Genomic DNA, 27,079 nt, shown 5'->3' with positions numbered 1-27,079 from the left:
TCTCGGAATGGGGTAAAGATTAAGAAACAAAATTAGGCACGGCGGCTCAAGTATAAGGGGCATTAATGCTATTTAATTTTGGTAGAGAAAAGTCGAGAGGGTAAGGAGATAGAAAGGTTTAACTGTTAGATCTCGATAGGGGTAGGATTTAATAACGATCTTATTCTTTGTTAACATTTATACTATTTTATAAAACTCGTCCCTACCCTTCAAGTTAAGCTTTTCGTCATAATATAATAATAAAAAATATAAAACTTTTTATAACAACATATCATGAAGAATGACGCCATACACAATTTTATTTTATTTTTTTCTTAATAATATAAAAGTTATTTTTTAAGTAAAAGCTTATAATAATCGAATAAGTTACGCAACTCTCACTGCTGAAGATTTTATAAAATATTCATATTTAATTATATTATTTTATTTAATTTGATTGCATAAATTAATTAAAAAACAAAGGCATATCACATTATAAGATAGCATATGATATTACAGCAACGAAAAAGGAATATTATAATATGAATATTTGCGATCCTTTTTTTATTTATAGAGTAATGATTACTGCAAACGTAACGTACACAAATGGAAAATTATACGTTACACAATACGATAGGTGATCGGTTAACAAAGAATTCGGATAACGAACAAAGTCTTGGAACGGATTATGTTCGTTAACCGATCACCCACTGTACTACGAAACGTCAATTTATAAATTATTATTCTAATTCGTCACGCATTTCATTCACAAATTAACAAATTACATTATTTTTCAAATGAAGTAGATATTAATACTAACCTTTAGCATTGCATTCGATAGTAACCAGGCTACAAGAATAAATCCAATATCAAATATTAGAGAAACAATCATAATAATTATTCGAATATTGAAATTTATCTGTCCAAAAATAGCTCCATAAGTAAATAAACAAGTGACATGAAGGAAATAAATGTAATTTAATGGAATCAGCCAATAAAAAGTTTCGTTGACCATTTGATAAACTTCCCATAATTCTGTGTGTTGTTCCATAATGTCCTGTAACCGGTCTGTCAACACGCTCATTCGAGTGTTTGTCTCTTTTAATTCTTCGGATAAATTCACAAGTCTCTTCGACCAAACAAATATACATAAGCCAAAAACTAGAAGAAGAGATAGGATGTGTCCTGCTACATACAGATGCCATATTTCAGAACTTATTGAAGATGCTATTGCTTCGAAGTCGCTTCCATTGTATTTTTTTACTTCGGAGTAAAGTGTTAATGAGGATGTTAATGACAATATCAAGGAAGTGAAAAACAGGAGGCTTAAATATGCAACTAAACTCATTTCGATACAGTTTGCAATTTTGTATTCCTCTTCGTAATTATATTTCGAGTAATGCAAATTCAATTTTCTTCTCTTTACCATGCTAAACTGTACAGAAATATAGACAGAAATGAATAAAAGAATCAACGAAGTTAAAGTGGCATACTCTTTATACATCTTAATCACTCGACGAAAATAATAATCGGGCATTAAAATTTGTAAGATAAATTCTACATTTTTCAACCAAAGGAAGACTTCAACTAAATTCGCATATAATTTGAAATATTTTGCCCAACTTTTCCTTCTTCTGTTGTTCTGTGGCTCCACACATTGGCACGAATCGAGCAAATCAATTCCAAATACTTTTACAGTAGAGAAAATAGGACCAAATAAGTATAATGGGCAACGTTTCATGCTTTTCCTCGATATGGTTTTGTAAAATATTAAAAACTCTTCTTATATTGTATGAACTATTGGAAGTTTTCTAATATTATCTTCAGTTACGATTGATTTTGTCTTTCAGATATTATTGTAAGAGCGACTTGATATTAGCCAGCTATAAGATATTATAAGTAATTTACTATTTATATAAGAGGGAATGTTGTACACGTACGACGGTTGGAAAATCATTAGAGAATCTTTTGTTTGTTGAACTAATTGGAAAGCTCCTCTCGACTAAAATTTATTACTTATTTACTGAGATAATTATATGTAGTAAAGTTAATTAGTATGCGATATTTAATATCTATATATTAAATATCGCATGAGAATATAAATGAGTAAACGTAACTAAGTTTTTCAATATATTAAAGCAAATGAATTTTCTGATGAAAATACTGTACAGTAATTTGCAAAGGAGCTATTATAATTTAATTTTTTTATAGTTGCATGGAATGTAGAGAAATTTAGTAAAATTCACAATAGAAGTTGACTTGATAGTTCAAACAATTATTATTTTTTATTGAATATTGCGCGTTTTCATTTATGATTGTTCTCTCTGTATTGTTGTATGAGTAAAAGCAGAACTTGATGCTAATGTCAGAAGTAAGTGATTATACATAATTTATGTGTTATGTGGGAAGGGATAATGTGCATTTAAGAGGTTGTGAAATCATTAATATAAGTATATTTGCATAATGCATGGCCTATCCAATTATATAAATTAATATTTACTCAATTAATTGATAAAGTTCATTATATACTACCAGTGTTTACTCTTTGATGAAGAAAATATATCTTTTATAAGAAACTGATTATTATTACTTAGAGTTTAAAGTCTTTTTTATAATTATACGAAGAATATTTTGATATGAGTAATTTGTCTAAGTTTGAGCAATTTTCCGTCTTCTAATATCCGCAACCGAAGATTAAAATGTTCTATATTTATATTGTCTACCTCGATAATAGCAGCATGCCTGCATGTATCACATTTCGTATAAAACCCTTCGGATTAGTTTGACACATACAGAATGGACACAAAGTCTCATCACCGGTATATGTTAAAAAACTAAACGTATACAGTAGACCCCCCTATAACATGGGTTCCTATAATTACGATTCCTATAAGACGGCGAAAAAATTGCGACGGTATCCGTACAAACATGGTAAAAAAACCTCCTATAATTCGGTAAAACGTCATCGAGCAGCCGAACTACTTTCTGTTTTCCAGCGCCACGCTACGGAGAATTTAGGCGGGTAAATTGCGTTTACTATCGTCTGTACAGTATTCTATATAAATTAGGTACTGTACATATAATTATATATTAATTATATATAAATTAGGTACTGTATATATAAAATTATATATTAACTTAATTTATTGTAACTTTATTATAATTATATATATACATTTCGCCGTCCAGCGCCACGCTATGGAGAGTTTAGGCGAGTAAGTTGTTTACTATCGTCTGTACAGTATGTAAATTAGATACCGTAAGTCTAATAGAGTACTGTAATTTTATACATTTCTTGTAAAAGAAACATTTCTTATTCAACGGCCAGAAAAATTAATTTATATTAATGATGTCTCCAAAGTACAACGAAGTTTTCGCAAAAAAATAACTTATCAGAAATCGCTACCGTGGTCTGTACGCTGCTCCAAGTACGCTGCTCCACGACGAAAACAAGCTTGAGCAATGGCGACGTCGAACTTTGCACACTCGGTAAGTAATCCTACAATTTTTTGTTTATAGCGTAGTTTATATGGATTATTCCCAAAACAAATATACGTATTTTGGAAATGTTGAGTCGAATTAGTCTAAAGTCGATTAATTTTATGAAAGAAAATATTTCAAACAGCCATAGTCCGTAAACTTCATACGTGTTGGGCTGTGATTGGGAAGGACTCGTAAGAAATCGATTCATAAAGACGGAACGTATCTACCGTGTTATAGGGGGGTCGACTGTATTCTATTTGTTGTTTATTTCATATAAAACAATATGAACAATGACTGAAACAAGTAACTACACTGAAGAATGTATTGTACAATTGCTAGTTCGTTGGGATTATGGAAGAGAAAGAACAGGGAAAACAATGCAAGAGGTGCAGACTTTTTGCAGTGGGTAACAGTGAGTGTTGTATTGATCTAAACTAAGACAAGAATAATTAACTGAAAAACACCCTAATAACTGAAAATTTACAAAAGCCAGCAAAAAACAAGGTGATCGAGTGGAAGTTGAAAAGAAGTAAATTTAAATCGACTAAATCAAAGAAACTAACTGTTTTTCTGCTATTAGGTTAAAAAGACAAGAATCACCTTGGTGTCTGCATTTTAATAAATTTAATTGTAAAATAGACAGGAATAATGTTAAAATATTAGATAAAGTAAAATATTGTTCAAAAGAAGAATCATAGAACATTTTTGTATTGTAGCATAAGCAAATGTAATAAATCTGAATACTGGAATGAATGTAGATGCATGCTGGGAAAAAATCGCCCAGCGTAAAAGAACAAAAATTGTTAAAGTTCATTGTGGACAAACGGGCCGCTTTTACTAACCGCTAGGCGGCAGAACTTCGGAGAAAATAGCCTATGTAGCTGAAATCTTCGGATGAACCCAACAGAAACAAAGAAAAAAAGTTCATTATGCTCGATGATGAGAGTCTATTCTAAGGGAAATGCATTTGCATTTTGTGAAATTAATAAACATGAAGTTATTGGTAATTAAAGTTTAGCATTTCTTCGTTATTTGTCTACTGAAATGAATTACTACTCCATTACAGATAAGAAAGATTAGTTTTACTTGTTTTTAATCTGGAAATACAGTAGAGCATCGATTAACCGTCACATCGGTTAACCGACCGTTCTAGTCGGCAACTTTCAAATGTCCTCTAGTGATGTGGCGCTACAATATTTGGCTATGTCTTGGCTACTTTAATATTATTTTTGTTAAATTTTCGCATGTTTTAGCCGGCAACACTGGCTCGACCATTGAAGGGAGGCCAGTATTTAAACGAGACTTAATTTTCTAATTATGAGTGGTTGTTTGTTTTGTGAGCAATAAAATAATTTAAAAATAATTTTTAACGATACAATAGCGACGATTATTATTTAAACAAAATTTGTTAGGCTTAACATCGATGAAAATTTAACATATCGCATCTCTCCTATTAATTTTTGGTTTATGTATATTTGTATGGTCGAAAAGATTTGCGAATTTATCTCAAGAATTACAATAGACAAACATTCGAATGGGATTGTTGAAAACTCGATTACAAATCATTATGGAAAAACACACGGAACTGTGGGAAACTTATCAAATGATCAACGAAACCTTTTATTGGCTGATTCCTTTAATTTATACTCATTTCCTTTATATTACCTGCTTCATTACTTATGGAACTATATTTGGGCAAATAATATTCAATATTCGAATATTTACTGGAATTTGTTCTTTAATGTTCGGTTTCGGACTTATTCTTGTCTCCTGGTTGTTATCAAATGCAACGATATTGGTAAGTATTTCAGAGAATATTTTGAATCATAAAAAGTAGCATGTAATTAATGACTTAAAAACCATTTAACATTTCTGTTTATTTCCATAAGTAACTTTTAATAAATGTTGTTAGAAATCTATTGTGCTATTGTAGTAACTTTTGTAGAAACTGTTTTGAATTATTTAAATAGCTATAGAAATTTAATCCATATAAAGACAAACTATTTTTAAAATACTTTATTAACTTTAACACTACATAAAGTTAGTAATACAATTTTACTTCAGTCAGTATAGTGAAAAATAGCATTTGAAATGAAATAGCTTTTTACTTTTGATATGAAAAAGTACATTTCTTATAACATTCACATTATCTCTACATATTTTCGTAATTTATACAATATTCTGCACTATCAAAAGTAGAATATGAATGAAAATTTAGCGCTAACTATTATACCTGCCCTTTGTTTACTTAGATCTAAAACATCAGTAACATGTCTTTTTTTTGACTCCATATATACTCAGTGAAGTATACTTTTTTTAACTCTTTCTGCCCTGGGGGCACTAAGAAGGACTCTTTTTGATAGCCCATTATGGGTTCGGCCAGGCCCACGATGGGTCAGCCGTGTGGCCCCGTCTCTCACCTCATTAATTTAAACTTTACGCTATTTATAACAAATTTAGATAACATTTTTTTCATCTTTTGGTACATTATTCTTTACCTACACTTTTATTAAAATTATTCAATTAATATATACATCACTCATATTGTATTTCTGAAGATTAATTATAAATGTAACACGAATAAAGAGGCATAATAGAGTAGTGTAAAATACTAGGTTCTTGCTAATTTTATTCTATTCAAAATGTATTATTCATCTCGTAACACTTGGCTTTTATTGAAATTAATACTTTTAATTGTTAGCAAACAATGAACGTTTATTTATGTATTAATGTTCTGTTAAAGTAAAGCTTCACCATCCTTTGAAAAAAGGAAAAGTACTTTTTACTCGACACTGAAATTTCCAGCTTACATGGCCAATTGAGATTATCTTCTTCCACATAAAGTTTGAGCTCGTTCCTTATAACCTCCAGCAGTAAACAAGACAAAAGATAATGCCTTACTCCATCACGCACATCGCAGTTTGGACAGCAGTCAGTGTCGCTGTGTAGAAACCGATGTAAGTATACATTGAATTTACCAAGTTCTGAGAGCAGCTGTGACATCTGGTGTTGAGGAATATTAATAATCAATTGATACAACTTCGGTAGTACAAATCCTAAAACAGGAACGATACAGAAAAGAGTAGCATGCCCCTGCGCAAGGACGATATGCAAAATCGTCAAGTGTTCGTTATTATTTACTCTTCGGTCTTGATATTTGCGATGTTGTTGAATAATACTATTTCTGATTATTAAAACTTCATTATTCACAATAAAGAACTTATAACAAACAAAATTCATTGTCGAATTTCGTAACTTATTTCAAACATCAAATACACTTTAAAAATCTCATCGATCTATAACATTAATTTAAAATTTTCTTCAAATTAATAATAATTACGTTCGTTTCGTCCAAAAAGTGTACATTTAACAACAGTTTGACGTCAACTCTTCAGTTTTACGATGAAAAAAGCCGAAAAAGTGACGTAAAGTCATTCTGGACGAAACGAACTCGACTAATAGATGATTACTAGATAAGATGGAGAGCAAAGCAGAATTTTGAGCTGCGGCTAAGATTCAGATGGAAAGTGGGCCAAGTATATACAAAACATTTAATACTGATACATAACTCGACTTCTAAATATGAGACCTTTCTGAATATAAGAAAATTCAGAAGAAGGAACCGTCGACTCTTTTTTCAAAATCGCAGGGTTTCCGAATACATGACAAAAAGTTATCGTACGATTAATTTTTATTTTTTAAATAAAAAATTATTTAAAAGCATCAAGGTTCCATGCAATGTGCTAACCGAGATGTTGAGAATATGATGATGACATGGATGCAGACAAATGAATTAACACATTGGCTGAGGGTCTCCGATTTATTCAATTCATGAAAAACCGTACTTTTCACCAAAGCATTCAGCAGTCGACATATCAGGCTATGTTTGGCTGCAAAGCAAAGATGGGGCCGAGTACCTCAAATCCGCCCAGAGAGGTTGTCGATAACTTACAGACGAAGATCTTAAGAACGTCGAACAAAAAATAGAGAATGCTATAAATGCAGGGACTGCCTCCGGAAATGAAGCTGCTTTCGTGGCGGTGAAACCATCGGAAAGTCTAGACTGATTGTTTGACAATAATAATGAGAAAAGATTCTGTGTAATGTGTGAAAAATAATGTAGTTCAACTCATTCTTGTGGATCCTGCGGCAAAGATGTCCGTGCCATTTGTGGAATAAGTAATAAAGCAGACGAAGGGTACGGAAAGATAATTACTTGCATGCTATACAGTGATGTGCGGTGACATTTGATGATAGGGAAGCTGTGCCTGTCCTAGATAGTATCATTGGAAGCGTTATACGATATTTTGGTGTGTAGCATCCACCAGCTAAACCGCGAGAGGTTGGTGCTCTGTAAAGCGCATGCAAGAATGCCTGTAATCTGGCTGCTTTACACAATTCAGATATTTTCGCCGTAGAAGCTGTCCCACATTCAACAATACGGCGCTTCCATTGGGAATATGCTTATACGGATTTATATTCGAATATACAATAGCAATCTTATCACTTTTTTCACATGTAGTATAAAAATTTGTAATAAGATACAAGATGCGGTTATAATAAAATATTAATTTTAATTAATTCAAAGTACGTTAAAATATGAAAATAATCGCATAATATGTATTTATATTTTAGAAAATACAGGGGAAGCGGCGCTTTCACAGCTTTCATGGACGGCTCGCCACTGATGCAATATTATAATAAACAAGAAAACAGGAAGAAAACGTCAACAGCTCATACTAATTTGCAAGCTGAATGTGCGAAGATGCTTAAAAATTCAGATACAAAATTCCCACTGGCGAAAGTTGGAGATAACGTACGCATCCGTATGCCAAATGTTGACAGAAGTCGCGATAATCCAAGAAGCGTTCTTGCAATTGTCGTGAACGTCGAGGGCGCTTTCTACAAGCTAGGAACAGAAACACGGTGTTCTCAAACACTGTATTTCAGAAGTGAGTTTTCTATTCTGCACGAAAAACTACTCATACTGGAGTTTACTATCGTCTGTACAGTATTATATATAAATTATGTACTGTACATATAATTATATATTAATTATATATTAATTACATACTGTTTATATAATTATATATTAACTTAATTTATTGTTACTTTATTATAATTATATATATACTTTCCGCCGTCTAGCGCCACGCTACGGATTGTTTAGGCGAGTAAGTTGAGTTTACTATCGTCTGTACAATATGTAAATTAGGTACCGTAAGTCTAATACAGCACTAATTTTATACATTTCTTGTAAAAGAAACATTTCTTATTCAACGGCCATAAAAACTATTTATATTAATGATGTCTCCAAAGTTCAACGAAATTTTCGCAGAAAAAGAACATCAGAAATCGCGGCCGCCGTTTGGTGCGCTGCTCCGCGACGAAAACAACCTTAAGCAATGGTAACCTCGAACGATGCACACTCAGTAAGTAGTCCTACAATTTTTTGTTTATAGAATAGTTTATATGGATTATTCCCAAAAAATTATACGTATTTTGGAAATGTTGAGTCGAATTACCATGTAGTCTAGAATCGATTAATTTTATAAAAGAAAATATTTCAAACAGCCGTAGTCCGTAAACTTCACACGTGTCGGGCTACGATTGGCTCATGTATTTAAGGATTCCTACAACTAAAAATTCGAATAACGTGCAACGTATCTACGCGTTATAGGGGGTCTACTCTACGTTTCTCGTTGTACGTTTCGAATTTCGCGTTGTAGGAATCCTTAAATACATGAGCCATTCGCAGCCCGACACGTGTGAAGTTTACGCACTACGGCTGTTTGAAATATTTTCTTCCATAAAATTAATCGATTCTAGACTACATGGTAATTTGACTCAACATTTCCAAAATACGTATATTTTTTTTGGGAATAATCCGTATAAACTATGTTATAAAAAAATTGTAGGACTACTTACCGAGTGTGCACCGTTCGACGTCGCCATTGCTTAAGCTTGTTTTCATAGCGGAGCAGCGCATTAAACGGCGGCCGCGATTTCTGATGTTATTTTTCTGCAAAAACTTCGTTGAACTTTGGAGACATCATTAATAGAAATAATTTTTAGGCCGTTGAATAAGAACTGTTTCTTTCACAACAAATGTATAAAATTAGTGCTGTACATGACTTACGGTACCTAATTTACATACTGTACAGACGATAGTAAACTCAACTTACTCGCCGAAACTCTCCGTAGCGTGGCACTGGACGGAGGAAAGTAGTTCGGCTCCTCGTCCGCGATGACGAGTTGGCGATGACGTTTTACCGTGTTTTACAAGTCCCTTTTAGCGTCTTTAAACGAATACCGTCGCAAATTTTTCGCTGCGTTATAGGAATCTTCGTTATAGGAACCCGCGTTATTGGGGTGTACTGTATTTGAAAATATTTCCTTTCTATTAAAAAATATGTATAAAGGTTTAGGGCTTTGTTAAACTTCTTTTTTGAGGTTTATACCGTTGAAATGAAAAAATTTGTCGGATTTGTTTACACGTTTAATGGGCCGCATTAGAACTTGCCTTGGGCCGCGGGTTGGACACCACTGATCTAAGCAGTAAAACAAATACTGACAAAAATGACAAAAAAGCAGCAGGAATAAAAAAAATTAATAGAGCCCAAGAAAAACAAGCAAACCTCTCCAAAAAGCCCACCAACACAGGCAAGAAACAAGCAGAGGAAATTCATTAAAGAAAAACAGACAGACGACAATGAGAATTTATATAAGTCTACAATTTTTTTTTTTTCAAATCGCGGCCCAATAGGTGAAAGTAAGCTATAAGAGTAAAGTTCTGATAATACTCTCCTTTTCCAACAGATGTTTCTAAACGAACAAATTTGGTTCCGCGTTTCAGAAATTAATTACATCGTGGTTCGTATATTCTAGTGGCATAATTATTGCTTATTATAATGTTACACGTGTAATGCTACTAATTATATTTCCAACGATAAATTATGTTAATTGTTTACTCGTATGATAAATTTGCTATATCGAATNAGCTATAAGAGTAAAGTTCTGATAATACTCTCCTTTTCCAACAGATGTTTCTAAACGAACAAATTTGGTTCCGCGTTTCAGAAATTAATTACATCGTGGTTCGTATATTCTAGTGGCATAATTATTGCTTATTATAATGTTACACGTGTAATGCTACTAATTATATTTCCAACGATAAATTATGTTAATTGTTTACTCGTATGATAAATTTGCTATATCGAATAGCAAATACATATGTAATCCATTTTACCAATTACTTGAGTAAACATTCCTTTACATATCAGGATACGCATACTATATACATATATAATAACATTTAAATTTCTAACTATAGAAAATTGCGTAAAATCTGTTCAGCTTTTAATTTTATCTTGTCTTGACACTTGTCTTGGTGGCATGAGTAGTGATTTTGCTGCTAGATTGTCTTTGCTCTTTTTTGCTTGATTACGTTTTAAGAATAAAAATAATCACAAAGCAGAAATTTAAAATTTTCAAAATATAAATGTAAAGTAGTTTTATTTCAATGATATTCTCAGTGTGTTAAAAAACTTCGAACACGTATAGAAAAAAGCATGATTTCCTGTTTGCAATTATATTATCAATAGTAGGAAAATAAAATGAAGTATTGTCCATTGTACTTATACGATCCTATTTTCTCTTCCGTAAAAGTATTTGGAATAGATTTACTGGATTTTTGCAAATGTCTCGAACAGAAAAACAAGACGAAAAGAAAATATTCTCTGTCCACGTGTTTTAAATTTTATGCAAATTTCCTCGAAGTATATCTCTGGCTGAAAGCGCTCGAATTTTTTTTGCAGATTCTAAGACCAGAGTATTATTGCCTTCGAGTGATGAAAATATATAAGAAACATTCGACTCTAGCTTCGTTAACTATTCTATTAATTGCAGTGTATATTGCACTACAGTTTAGCATTGTCGAAAGAAAATCATTAGTTTTACATTACTCGGAATTTAATTACGAAGAAGAATACAAACTCGCGAATCGTATAGAAATGTTATTAGTTGCAAGTTTGTCTTTGCTCTTCTTTGCTTGCTTACTAATGGGCTTAACGTCCACGATAATACTGTAGGTGGAAATAAAGATACAAAACGGAAGCGATTTTAAAGCAACGACATGTTCTATTAATCAAACAATATGGCTTCTGTATGTAGTCGGACATATTGCGTCTCTCCTGTTATTTTCTGGTTTATGTATATTTGTATGGTCGAAAAGATATGCGAATTTATCTCAAGAATTACAAAAGACAAACATTCGAATGGGATTGCTGAAAACTCGATGACAAATCATTATGGAAAAACACACAGAACTATGGGAAGCTTATCAAATGATCAACGAAACATTTTATTGGCTGATTCCTTTAATTTATACTCATTTCCTTTATATTACCTGCTTCTACACTTATGGAACTATATTTGGGCAAATAAATTTCAATATTCGAATATTCACTAAAATTTGTTATTTAATGTACAGCTTCGGACTTATTCTTGTCGCCTGGTTGTTATCAAATGCAAGGATATCGGTAAGTATTTCAAGGAATATTTTGAATCATAAAAAGTAGCATGTAATTAATGACTTAAAAACCATTTAACGTTTCTGTTTATTTCGTTAATTATGAAAGCAGAATCCATAAGTAACTTTTAATAAATGTTGTTAGAAAGCAATTGTGCTATTGTAGTAACTTTTGCAGAAACTGTTTTTAATTATTTAAATAGTTATAGAAATTTAATCCATATAAAGACAAACTATTTTTAAAGTACTTTATTAACTTTAACACTACATAAAGTGCGTAATACAATTTTACTTGAGTCAGTATAGTGAAAAATAGTATTTGGGATGAAATAGTTTTGTGTTTTTGATATGAAAAAGTACATTTCTTATGACGTTCACATTATCTTTACATATTTTCTTAATTTACACAATATTCTGCACTATCAAAAGTAGAATATGAATGAAAATTTATCGATAATCTATTATATCTGTTTTTTGTTTACTTAGGCCTAAAACATTAGTAACATGTTGTTTTTGACTCCATATAGGGGAGATCGGGGCAACTTCGGCATGCGGGGCAAGTTTGTCAAGCGCTTTTTTTAAAAAACAAATTAAAAGGAGACTTTGGTTATAGGTTAGGCAGTTGAGTTTCATTGGTGGCTTGTTGAGTGTAGTGTTTTTATTGTTCTCCAACAAGCGTAGTTGAATTATCAAGCAAATTTTCATTTTCGTGCAATTCCATATAATATTTTGCTTTTATTTATATTGAATTGGCAGGTTTTGTTATAAATCCATGATAACGAAAGTTACTTTTCCTGTTAGAAGGATGTAACTTCAACTTATTCACGTGGCCAGATCATGGCTTGGCATTCTGTTCTCAGGGTTGTACTTAATGTTTCGAAATCATGACTAGCGGGGTAAGATCGGCAGTGTTGCCGATCTTGCCCCTGCTCGTGTTTTGCTATGGTTTGATTAAATTTTCGAAGAATAATTTACTCAAACCATAACCTAACCTAACCTAACGTTGCTATTTATGGTCCTTTCAAGACCTACCTATATCAGGAAATGGACAAATATATGACAAATAATCCTGGTATAAGAATCACCGACTTTACAATGGGACCTCTCATAAAGGAGGCATACGTTAGGGCATTTACCCCACACAACATAATGAAGGGGTTTCAGCGTTCTGGAATCTCCCCATATAATCCTGACATCTTCCAAGATGACGATTTCAAGGGCGCAAGTGCTGTATTAAATTCTCAAAATACAGCATCTTCCTCTTCTTCTGAACCGGTGCCAGCTTCCTCTTCTAAGCCGTTGCCATCTTCCTCTTCTGAACCGGTGCCAGCTTTCTCTTCTGAGCCGTTGCCATCTTCCTTTTCATCTCAAATAACCATGCCGCCAGGTGAAAACAATAGTTGTACAAAAAATGAAAAGATATTGAAAGTTTCTGATGTATCTCCACTTCCAAAACCCAAAAAAACGGTTTCCAATCGGGGACGCAAACAACAACAGGCAGAAGAAATAACAGGATCCCCATATAAAGTCTCATTAGAAGCAAAGAATAAAAATAAAAAATCCGGAACTCGCAGAAAGGCAACGGTTTTAGAGAATCCGGATTCAAAGTTAAGTAAAAGAAAGAAGCAAACAAGTCCCAAGGAACCAGAAAATAACGGTGTAAATACATATTGTATATATTGTCATGAAGAATATGGCATTACTCAGGAGGAGTGGATTATGTGCTATAAATGTAAACTGTGGGCTCATGTTGACTGCACAGATGTAGAAAATGACTATGCTCAATTCATTTGTGACATGTGTAGAAAATAAGTAAATAAACAACATTCTAAAGCAATGTAAAAGCATATTTTCATTTATTATCTGTTTGATTTTTTTGTAATTAATTTTTGTTTGCATTTTTTTATATTTATATATATCTTTGAAGTTGCATTTCGTTGTAATAATATTAAATATATTTTTGAGCTTGTATTTCTTTGTTTTAATAGTGAATTCCAACGTATACATTGTAAATAACATAAACTTATATACCTGCCTATCTTGCCCCATTACTGTTGCCGAACTTGCCCCTGGTATAGGGGCAACTTCGGCAATTTCTCTCTTCTTGTAAAGTTGTAATTATTTTACTTATTTTTATTTCCAAACTGATTTTAACCAGTTCTATAGTAAGGTAACATTCCAATAGACAATATGCAAAGCTTTTTTTTCAGTTTACAGCAGTATTTATTACACAAAATTTAAGTAAAGCTTAACATGCCAATCTTGCCCCGATCTCCCCTATACTCAGTGAAGTATACTCTTTTAAACTCTTTCTGCCCTGTAGTCATTAAGAAGGACTCTTTTTGAAAACCCATTATGGGTTCGGCCAGGCCCACAATTGGTCGGCCGGGTGGCCCCGTCTCTCACCTTATTATTCTAAACTTTACGCTAGGTTTTTAATATCGTTTTCGTTAAAATAATAAATTTTAGTGTTAACTTCATATTCAGTAAAGTGATGTTTTCAAAGTTTATACCAGATGCAGTGACGTATCTGGTATAAACTTTACTAGTGATATCAGTAATACACAACGATTTGTAATGCCATGTGACGAAGGTATGAGAAATAAAAAAATACGAAATATAACATGAAAAACAAGCAAATAGAATGACCCAAAAAATATTTCAATTCAACTACGATTTTACAAGTATATAAACTTGTTATATCGTAGAAAATTTACTAACCATGCTTAATGCCATACTTTTCATTAAATTATGTAATTTGGTTAAATAATTAATTGGATAGTTATAGCGTAAAATGAAATCGTTGGTATACATTATACTTTTACAATTTCATAATTAAACGAGTAAATATTTATTGTGACTTCGTCACAACACTGGGATGCAATTTTTAATCATATTTTTAAATTATTTAACTGAAAATATGTGCTCTTTATCTCAAATTGGTAGTTGCTTGCCACTGTACAGTATATTATACTTTTCCTTTAACGATAAACTCGTGCTGCGCATGTATATAACACCTCTGAAAAAAAAAATGTTTGAATTGAAATAACATGACTTCCAGTTGGCAGCGGTGAATATAGAAAGACAGACACACAAAAAGACAAACGACAGTGAAAATTTACAAATCTACAATTTTTTCAAATCGCGTCTAAATAACAGAAGTTAAGCTATAACAGTGACAGTCGGATAATATATTACTTTTCCAACAAATATTTCTCAACGAGCAAAATCGGTCCAGTGTTTCCGAAGTCATTATATTGGGGTTCGTACAATTGACACTAATAAAACTTTATTTTCGTCGTATAATTATTTTTTAATATGAAGTTCACGGTGATGTACTAATTATATTTCTAACTAGCTGCAAGGACCCGCTTCGCTGGGTTTTTATTTCTGGGCAAAAAGTAACGATAGTGAAGATTAAGATAATTACATTATAGGCAATTTTACCCGTTTTCACAGAATGCATGATTTAGGTCCCCCGTTTCCAGACTAATTAGAGAATTTTTACGTCTAGTCAAACGAACTATTTTCAATTTGATCAATTTTCTGGAACGTTTACAATCGTTCTATAATCGAACCAATTCGAATTCGAAAATTTTTAAAATCGAAATAGAAAATCTTCCACTTTCAACCACTTTCAAGCCCATATCTCCCGCATCCTTATAGCTATCGAGACGCAACCACCATAGTGCACGAATGGAGACTTGGGGGGCTACTACCACATGCAAACACCATTCATGTGCGATGTGTAGTTTTGGCTGAAAAGTGAAAAATAGAGACACACACGTCCATTTATACATATATAAATAATAAATTATGATAATCGTTTGCTATTTTTACGTGAGATAGATAAGTCTAAGAGTCAGGGCTGTGGAGTCGCATGAAAATCTACCGACTCCATCTCCGACTTCGACTTTTCCTTACCATCCGACTCCGACTCCGACCAGAGACGGACTTGTGACCGAAAGAGACAACGAAATTCTGATGTCATCACGTGACCTCAGAATAAAAGATTCAAAATAAATAGAGTTCTAATAAAGATAGAACGTAGAATCTTTTTATTCCAAAGCTAAAAGACTCCTCTAAGTAATATATAAATACTAGCAGGTAGGCCCGGCGTTCCTCGGGCAAAAGTAACAATAACTAAGACTAAGATTATTACGTTACAGTCACAAAATGCAAGAATTGGGTCCTCTTGTTTCCAGACTAATTAGAGAATTTTTAGATGGGTCTAAAAATATGTTCGATTTTTAAAATCTAAGCTGGCTTTAAATACCACGGCTGGCTTTAAATACCTCGCTTTCCTGGCTAGTTCCTGCTTGATTTTTTATGAGATCAGCATGTATCATTTTAGCTTTCTCGCAAATAATTGCTTCTGATACACTGTCACCAGCATATTGTTTTCAGTTATCCAAAGCAAAAGCAATTTCTCAACATGATTTAATGTCTTCGATCTCTGTTTAGAAATTTATTTAACCCCTTTCGCAACGTTAGCAGATTTAATAATGCCTTTATTTTTTACGATTGTCGATATCGTCATTCTCGGAATACGGTATGCAACAGTTAAAATCTCGAACACGCATGCCACCTTCATATTTCTCAACAATCTTTTTTTTCAGTTCCATTGTGATTCTAGTCATTTTTTTAGTTTTCTGTTGCTTTCCATTTGAGTTTTTCCGATTCATGATTAATAAAAATAATAAAATTTTACTTACAAATTAAAATCAGAAGAAATTTAACAAAGTTATAAACCGTGGCATTCATTTCATTCATTCATTCATTAATCTTTAATAACATAACATGAGTTATATCCCCTGATATCGCAATGCATAATCAGGGATTGTTTACAACCCTGGCACCGCGAACGTCTAGTCTGGTCTAATACTGTACACCGATTGTTCTACTTATTCATAGATTGCGCATGTAAAGTACTGAACGTATTGGCCTTTTAACAGAGAGGAAACAAAGGAAGCGCTGACTTTGCTAATTGGACGCGTGCGGTCGGGCAATATAAAACAAGGTGTTGATTGTAAACAGAGAAAAAACAAAGAAAGCGCCGACTTTGACGATAGACCATTTGCCATATGGTAACCTACTAAAAAACGTAAACAAGTGACGGACATTACTGTAAGCTTGATTCTCGTCGAATGACAGCGGACCCGAGTTTAAGCTGTTCGGGCAAAAAAAGGTTGTGATTGGTCGGAAGTCCAGTCCAAAAATACCCTTAAATTTTGGAGCGAACGAGAGAGGGAAGAGAGAAAGACAAGAGACTGGTACACGGTATTCTCAGGCACTTGGGAAGCTCGCTGAGCTTAGAAAGAGGATTCTTTTCTGGTAACTATCTCAGGGACAGGTAAGTGCGGAGACTGGATGGACCATGCAGTTGAGCCAACTTCACAAGCTGACAGGCCTATCCAAAGTTTAATAGTTCCCAAAAGCCAATCTAGTACGTGAGGCACCACGCTTTGTCATCCTGTATATACTGTACTATGTTTTCGAACTTGTACACTACATATAGAATCTATAAATAAACTGTAAATATTATATAACTTGAGTGTGGAGGTGTGCTTTCCATTGAACCGGGATCACTATATCGAATTGTGATACACACGGAAACCAACTCCACGAGACGGAGTTTGGGAAAGAACTTCACTAGATCTTCACTGTGCGTATAATTGAATTAAGTCGTATACCGAAAAAATGTCGTATACCGAGCAAAATTTGTTTCGTCAAAACAGGACGTATTCCGAATTGGACGTATTCTAAAGCGGACGTATACCGAGGTTCCACTGTATTGTTAAAACGTTCATATTAAACCAAAAAAATATTACTAGAAAAATGAATACAAAAATTAGAAAATAATGAACAGCGAGAAAAACAATTGATTGTAACATCTTTGGTTACGCACGCCATCTCGCTAAACCGAAAGGCTGTTTCTATGGAAAAATATTGTTCCAAAATATCTCAAAAATTGCAGATAGAACCTGTTTCTTGCGACGCAATCGTATTATATTCTTTGATTAACTCGCTGCTTAAACATTTGAATAAAGAATTGGTTAATTGTTCAGAAATAATTTGCCACTTTTAATATTCTTAGCAAATTAACTTTCTTACGCAAACAAAATAAAAAAATAAAACTTTAAAAAATTAACTTATTCAATAAACACTTCACATTCACAATGCTTGCATATAATTGTGTCTTTTTGTATCATATTCGTGTGTAATTTATATTGTTTCCTTTAATTTAATCACATCTAAAAATGAAGAAACACGGCAAAATTCTGGCCCATGTGTTATAATAATTTATTTAAAAAAAATTATATTTTCAATTATTATAAAATGGTAAAGAGCTTCACGTTAAAGATAGGGATGGGATTTACTTAAAATTGTAAGTGATACTAACTATTTAAATTGTCCTTAAGTCTGACACGACTCCAGTTAAGACCCTACTCCCTCAAAAATTAACCACCTAAATTTGCTAGAATTAATCTCCCCCAATATACAAATCGCCCTGTAAACGTGATAATTACCTACCCACACATACACACACGCGGGCGCGCTAACATTCATACATACAGCAAAATTATTAATTTTTTGCATTTTTCGTAGTTTCAAGGTCCCGTGAGTACAAAAATATCAAAATCTCCAGTGTTAATTTTTTGACCTTTCTGTCATATATAACAGCTAAGAAAGTAACAATCAATGAAGTAACTTTATAAACTTCGCTTATAAAATTACAGCATAGAAGGAAGATTATTACAATATTCACGCTCCTGTGTTAGCTGATTTGTAGATTATCGATTGTTACAACATAATTTGCACAAATACAAAATGATATTATTACCTAATAGAATAAAATGTCAATTTATAAATAACTAATTTTGACAGATACTTTCCTAAACGAATTAACAAATTAAATCATTGTTAAAATAAAGTAAGTATTAATTCTCATCTTTAACGTTGCTTTTGATAGTAACCAGACGCCAAGAATAAGTCCAACAATAAACAGTAGAGAAAATATTATAATTCATGTGCCCAAAAATAGCGCCATAAGTAAGGAAACAAGTAAAATATAATGGAATCAGCCAGTAAAATATTTCGTTAAACATTTGATAAACTTCCCATAATTCTGTGTGTTTTTTCATAATGATTTGTAACCGGTTTGTTAACATGCCTATTCGAATCTCTTTTAATTCTTCGCATAAATTCACAAATCTTTTCGACCAAACAAATATGCATAAGCCAAAAACTAGCATAAGAGATAGAATTCGTCCTACTGCATACAGATGCCAAATTGTTGCATTTACAGAACATGTAACTGCTTCGAAATCGCTTCCGTTCTGTTTCTTTATCTCCGAATAAACTGTTAAAGAGGCCATTAAAGACATTATCAACGAAGTAAAAAAGACCAGACTTAAATATGCAACTAAACTCATTTCGATACGGTTTGCAATTTTGTATTCTTCTTCATAATTATATTTCGAAGAATGCGAATTTAACTTTCTTTTCTTTAAGATGCTAAGTTGTAGGGAAACATATTATATAGAAATGAATAGAAGAATCACCGAAGCTAGGATCAAATTCTCTTTATATATCTTCATCACTCGAAAACAATAATAATCTGGCATTAGAATTTGTAATATAAATTTCAGACTATTTAACCAAACATAAGGGGCCGTCCATAAATTCCGTAAGTGCGATTTCGGCCATTCTAGATCCCCACCCACCCCTGTGTAAAAAACCGTAATATTTTCTTTGATCCCTTTTTCCTTCCCTATGTTACGTAATATTTTGGCATTATTTTATAGAAAGATTTTAACAAAAAAATTATTTTATGAAACTCTAGAAACCTTTTATGTGAACAAATTCAAAAATATAAAAATTTCATGAATTCGAATGAACAATTTATTATAAAAACTTTATTATATAATTATTAACAATATTATTATTATTATTTCCATTAATTAACGTCATAATATTTATTTTTATATTAATTTTAATTTTCACAAAAAACTTTCCCATATCGACTAGCGAGTGCACGTGTAAACAGAAACGTCATACAAAATAAAACAAGAGAGAACAGAGAGAAATTGCATTCCGGTTTCTCTCTATATTGATTATATCTTGGTAAGGCCAAAAAAATAAACTACATGCTGCTAAAATGTGCTAGGTACACCTATGGACTATACAATAAAGCTTATAAAACTCTGTATAATGGGGTAGTACAACCAATGCCACTTTACGCGGCTTCTGACTGTGGTCATGTAACTAGTAAAAATTCAGTAGAAAGTAAATTACTCTCTCTTCAAAGCTAGTTTGTTATCAGAATTTCAAAGTGCTGCAGAACTATTTTTACTAATGCCTCTTTAATACTAGCAGAGCTCCTTCTTTTTCAACTATGTTTTGTAGAAAAAATTTTGAACTACTACATCAGAACTACAAACGTCAAGGCTCAACAACGGTCTCTACTCCTATCTACGGCTGTTCATATGCTATCACATTGCAATTACCCTACTATCTCTGATCATCATCCTGTAAACAAGGTTATTTGGTGTCATCCGCTTCCCCCAAGGATAATCATGCAGACATTAATATCTAAACAGATGGGTGCAAATGTTTCCTTCTTGTCAGCTTAAGTATCTATCTTCTTCCAAACTGACATATTTTGCCAAATATATATTAGAAGGTACAGATATTCTTCTACATACCTCCATCTATTAAGCTGAAGAAGATGCTGACTACCAAGCTGTTCAGTGGGCCACTTCACTACCAAACAAAACTCTATCAATATTTTCAGTCTGTCCGTAAAGCTCTATTAAATCCCAATGGCAATAGCAATAAAATCACATATATCCAGCACCATATTAAAAATCTTCTAAATAAGATAACTTTTATATTTGTTTCTGGCCATACTGGCATTCTAGAAAATGAAAAGTCCGACTTTGAGGCGAAGTCAGCTGCAAAAAACACTGATTTGGATTACACTAGCAACCCTCTCTCACGTAGCAGCGTTAAAAATTGTATTCGTGACAACGCTATGCAAAAGTGGAATCGATAAAAGCAGTTTAGTAGTAAAACTGGTAGAATAACAAGACTTTATTTTCCTAGTGTTGAATGTAAGTTCTCATAACTACTTAGAGATTTAACGTTTGCTACTGTTCAACTACTTATTGCGAATGTAAATTTAGAAGCTAGCTAGCGATGTATTATATAACCGGGCAGAACTGCTTCTTGCTTTTGTTGTACGGAAAACCTGAACACCGTCGACCATATGATCTATCATTGTCCAATTTACGATGAAAATAAACGTTTTCTGAAATTAGAAATGTTTTACACTTGGTTTCAGGTGGCTATGTCCACTCTATAAGCTTGTTCAGAAACCACTGTTTGATGCTTTTTACAGTTATGTTAAAAAATATAAAAGAAAAGACTATTTATAATTTATAATTTCTAGTTTTACATTTTGTGTTCATTAATAGCCGAATACTAATTTTATGTTTACTTTGTATCGTGCATTTTGGTTTATGTATTCCTAGTGTTATACAGCCATAGAAGTGTACTTATTCTAATAAAAAACAAGAGAAAGAAACCACCACAAGGCCTTTCTCCCATGAGAAGAAATGTGTAGAGCGTAAATCTGCTAGCGTTATAACTTTCTCAAGTCACACGAGACAACGAGCGTTTTGAATAGAAACCGCCAAATTGAAGCCAAATTCAAAACGCCACCACTCAACGACATGAAAAAATAAAACTAAGAATATTACGTAAGACGGGATCTATTACCCCCTACCCCTGCGTACGAAATCGTAAGAAATCCTTGACCCCTACCCACCCCAAAATACCTCACGTAATTTATGGACAGCCCCTAAGCTACAACGAAATTCGCATAAACTTTGAAATAATTTGTCGAAGAACGTTTCCTTTTTCTCTTGTTCTCTATGCATTGGCACGAATCGACCAAATCTATTCCATATACTTTTACAGTAGAGAAAATAGGACCAAATAAGTATAATGGGCAACGATTCATGTTATTCTTCGAAAACGTTTGTGAAATACGAAAACTCTGCTCACTTTCTATTAAGCTTTCAAAGTTTCTAATATTATGTCGATTTATGATTGTTTTTGTCTTTAAGGTGTTATTGTAAGAGAGTATTGTGAGGTATTTTGGGGTGGGTAGGGGTCAAGGATTTCATCACATGATATGAGTCAGATATAAGAGATTATACATAATCTACTATTTATATAAAAGGGAATGTTGTACACACGCAGCGGTTGAGATTGTAGTGATTATCACTAAGTATATGTAATGCCATCATTATATATATATATATATATATTTCGTATTGCCGCGTATCGCGGTGTTTTGTAATTTTATTCCGTAAATATGACATCTTGCGGTGTGGTGGAGCGAGCCCGTGATTGGCCCCTGTGTTCTGACGTGTGTCACCACGTCATGTATATGGCGCGAGTTAAAAATGGAACGGCCACGTGTGTGAGAGAACTGTTTTTCCTGGATCTTGTCTGGTTTGCGACAGAGGAATCGAGTTGGAGTGCAGAAAGAAAGAGAAAAAAAATAATAACCACGTGGCAGTGGTAATTAGCGTAGCAAGAGAGAGACTTCACGGAGGACTCAACTATCATCGTCTTTGTAAGAATATTTCTACTAGTTCTAACCTAAAAGATCCCGGATTGTCGCGTCGCGTAAGTTACGATTGATTGTTTTTTTTGTTTTTGTTTTTGTGTCTAGCTTGAAAGGGTGATGAAATTCCCATCTATATTTTTTTATTGTAAATGAACCTCAGAATTATATCGTTCTCTGATTAAATCTGTTTTGTACCTTATTAATTTGTACAGTCCTTATCAATCTTACCCTCACCTTCACATTGTCGTGTTTCGGTATGCTACAGAACAAGATCATTAAAGATTTTTTATGATTACAAAGCTACTTTCGACTAAAATTGTTTACTCTTTTATTCACACTGTTTTATGTACTATCCATTAAGCCATGCTGAAGTAGTATATTACGTTTAGTAAGGTAAACATAACTGTATTTTGCAATATACTTATGAAAGCGAATTTTTTGACGAAAATAAAATGATTTCTTATTACTTGTAAAGGAATGTTTTACTGTTATGGAAATGTGGTATTTGTTTCCTATTGTATTACGTTTACGAATAAATAAGTAAAATAGCTTGTAGGTTTCTGTTCTCAAATTCCTCACTCTTACGGCTAAACATCGGGCTCCAAATCTACAATCATGTCAATGGCTTTAGTTACTCGAGTGCTACCGGCCGTGTTTCTCTCCATTGTCGATTCAGTTCTTTTAAAGTAATGCGTTCTCCAAGCTCTGCATAACGTATTTCTCAAACATTTTGTAGTGACTGTGACAAATTTTCCATTTCTATTTTCGGATTACGCAATTTTTCAGACAATCAGAAAATACCGTTATTGTGTGTTGTATGTGAGGAATCGCTGCATTTTAGAAATCCTTCTTTAGTGGCAAGTATGGTGAAAAACTGAAATTCTTTGCCACATTCGAGATTTAAAAATATGCATACTTTTTATTTCGTCATTTGGCGTTGTAGACTGAGCATTTTTGTAGTCGTTACAACGTTTTTTTTAGAAAAGATGATGTTTATAGTATCAGGGTCTAAAATCGTTATCGTGAAGCCTCTATAGCCTGTCACGGTCATTCCATCATCATGATGTTTAATTTTATAGTTCCATTCTTGTTCTTGCAAGTGGTGTTTTTAAAATGCCTATCTCGTCTCGGCGCGTGAAAAGTTTAAATCAGTGTTTCCCAACGTGGGCCTACACCCCACGGCGGGGCAATTGGATTGTTAAAAGGGGCAGTTCGGAAATAAACTCGTTTGGAGTTTAAGTTAACCGTATAGTAGCTTTATATTTTAGAAGAACATAAAAATTTTACAATGGCTTACTGAACCATAGCACAAAAAGGATTGAGAAAATTTTGTTTTACATTCGAATCATGAAGTCACATGTTTTACTCGTTCATGTGACTTTATACTTCTTACAGAAACGTCAATCACTATTATCTGTATTGTATTGCGAAGCATAATTAATGCTTTTCGAAGGTTTTTTAGACATAAATATTATCATTCAAGACGTTTCAAGTGTTGTTGTTACTAGAATTATCATTTAGATAACAACACTTAAAATTTATAGTTACTTCTTGAAAACATTCAAACTTCTTCTCTGTCCAAAATTTATGTTTAACTTTAAAATAAGAATCTACTGTTTTACTGAAAGCACTAAGCAAGCACAAAAGCACGTATCAACACAAAATAGTAAAAGAAGATTTAATAAATTACACGAAATTTTCTATACAGTACTTAGAAAAGTAAACGTCGTGTTACGTACACGACAGTCAAGAAAGTAGATCTATTCTGTTATATAAAGGTATATTTATTCCATTAACTTAGAAAGTGCAGTCTGTATTAATGATGTGTACTATTCAGAAAAGCAGATTTGTCTTAACATGATTATGATTATGAAATTTTAATGATTTAATGATTTAATGATGACATTTACTGTCTGAGACAATCATTAAAATGATACGAAGAATGTAATAGCACTAAGTACTCGCGTTATGAAGATCAAACAATGTTACTCTCGATTGTACGAACTCGGATTGAGCGAATTTCGGAAACATTATACCAAATTTTTTCGTTAATAACCGTTGTGGAAGAAATTAGTTATATGACTGCCACTAAAGTTGTTTATACGTTTGCCTCGACTCCACCGATTGCAGAAGCAAAGTAATATATCGAAAAAAATCTGTTTTAATTTACAAAAAAATATTTTGATACAGCATTAAGAACTAAAAATTCTACGGCGTTGTTGATGTTTATTACAATTTGTATCTTTTGAAATTTACTTTATTTTTAAAAATTAAGTTTGTGGGAAGCAAAACCGATGTAATAAGAAGCTGACAAAAGCATTGTTGTCTTTCACAGTCAAATAATTCACTGAGAAGGAACGATCAACGGAAAGTAAGCTCGATCCTTCAATATTGCAATTCCTAAAGATTCAGAACGCTGATACCATAAAAAATATCAATAATTTTATGTATTTTTGTATGAATACATTAAAATTTTACGTTAATTTTAAGTATTCTTTTTATCTTTTTTGGTCCTGTAAGTTATAAGGTTTTTTCAAGCTGATCATAGTTTTGGTCAGATTCATTTTGATCAGATTCAATCTATTTGGTAATAGATTCCTTCTGAAAAATACTTGTTGCTACTTGCCGAGATTCGAATTTGAATTCCCAAAGCGGTCAGCTGACGCTTTATTTGTCGTTTTAGTGCCTCATCATTGTACTGTGGCATTGTAGACCTGGTTGCATCCGTGACGAATGTACAAAAACTGGCTTTCTTAATTAATGTGTGGTATAAATTATAAAACATACTATTTAACATTGTATACATCGTGTTACTCCAGTTTTCCTACTTTTGTTAACTCGTCTAAAATTAAATTTATGAATAGTTTTGACTTATTGTGTGTATCACATCATTATATTTTTCCAGAAAAGTATATAACGAGAACCGCGTATATGCCAGCACTGGACTATATACGTTTCTGGACGGTTTTCTGAATAATTTTGTTGTTTGTGGTGTTCGACTAGTTTGTCGCCTTCCTCCTACGCTGGTGTTGCTACAGCAGCAACACCAGTGTAGGAAAAGGTCGGTAAACTAGTCGAAATGGTGTTTTTTGCAGTGTCCAATATTTTGTTGACTTTGCTATCAATGAGAGAACCGACCTTCTCGGAAATCTCGTGTTGAATCCAATAGAGATTGAAAAAAAACAGGAGAACTGAAAACAGAAGTACTGCAAAGCAGTATAACAGAAAATCCCGAAAAACTCGTAAATGGAATGGCGTAGAAAAACGAAACTAACAGGCAGAACAAAGCACCTCCTGGGGGAATGAATTACAAAAGGAAAACTAACTACAAAAAAACAGAAATATAAAAAAGCCAAAATGTCAACTAACACCGAAAAGCTACGATAACGGCTAGGCAGTTGAAACTGGCCTAGTAAATCTTAACTATAAACTTACAACCCAAAAGACTGAAGAAAAACTCAGAAAACCCCGAAAAACCCCGAAAGTACTACAATGCAGTAAAATCAAAAAATTCTGAAAAACTCGAAAACTAGTTGACTGAGAAGAACCAAAATTATAGCGGAAGCTGAACACCTGAAGTCCTCACTAACTACAAAAAGAGAACTATCTAACTTAGACCTAAACTAAGACAAGACTAACTAACAGAAAAACACCCTAAAAACTGAAAATTTACAAGTCAGAAAAAAAATAATCCAGCGAAAGTTGAAAAGGAATAAATTTAAATCGATTAAATCAAAGAAACTAACTGTTTCTGCCTGGCAAAGTTAAAACAGAAACTGAGCTAGCTGATTCTAACAGCTAAGACTGGTGGGTTCCCAGGCGAGGTTCGAACTCGAATAAATCGTGAAATTCTTGCATGACACGATGTAAACAACGAGACTCGGAACTGTTCGAGTACGTGTCAAGCTATTTGTCAAGGTCTTAGCGGAAGACAAACTCGAGCGCTCATAAACAGGTAGATCTTTGACTCGCGTGTCTATAAAATGTTGGCCGAGATAAACCTTTTCGAACAAAAAAAAGAGAATTTTTGATAGATGAAAGATGAAAAGGATCGTTCCTAGACGTCAAAAATAATAAACAGCGGCCTGAGTTATGAGTGCAGGTGTTATCTATATATATAAAAATGAATGTATGTCTGTCTGTGTGTCTGTCTTATGTCCTTCATGCATTACCACACCGTTTATCCGATTGCCATGAAACTTTGGGAAGTTGTTTAATACACTCCCGCGAAGTTTTCTGGCATTTACCCTACGATAGATGGCGCGCGTTTACACGAACAATCGCACACAGTGTGTTCGATCGATTTCAAATTGTAAAGACCATTTCCCTCATTCAAAAAATATCTCTATATATGCATTTGTGAACTGTTATTTACGATATTTGTAATAATTTTTGTTTAATCACTTTATTTCGACTTTTTATGCTAATTATGTATTCGCTCGAAC

At 33.0% G+C, this 27,079-nt stretch overlaps 1 non-coding gene across 1 annotated transcript; it reads left to right on the top strand.

Annotated features, from left to right (window-relative positions):
• The first annotated feature begins 6,496 nt into the window (after positions 1-6,496).
• LOC111630337 lies at positions 6,497-6,600 on the top strand. Its single transcript, XR_002757505.1, has one exon. It is a non-coding gene; the product is annotated as a U6 spliceosomal RNA (small nuclear RNA).
• The last annotated feature ends 20,479 nt before the right edge of the window (positions 6,601-27,079 follow it).

This window comes from Centruroides sculpturatus, unplaced genomic scaffold (genome assembly GCF_000671375.1).
Source record: "Centruroides sculpturatus isolate CEXI.00-Female unplaced genomic scaffold, Cexi_2.0 scaffold622, whole genome shotgun sequence".
Classification (NCBI taxonomy): Eukaryota; Metazoa; Arthropoda; class Arachnida; order Scorpiones; family Buthidae; genus Centruroides; species Centruroides sculpturatus.
The sequence above is the reverse complement of the archived record's forward strand: the minus strand, read 5'-3'. Positions and strand labels throughout refer to the sequence as shown.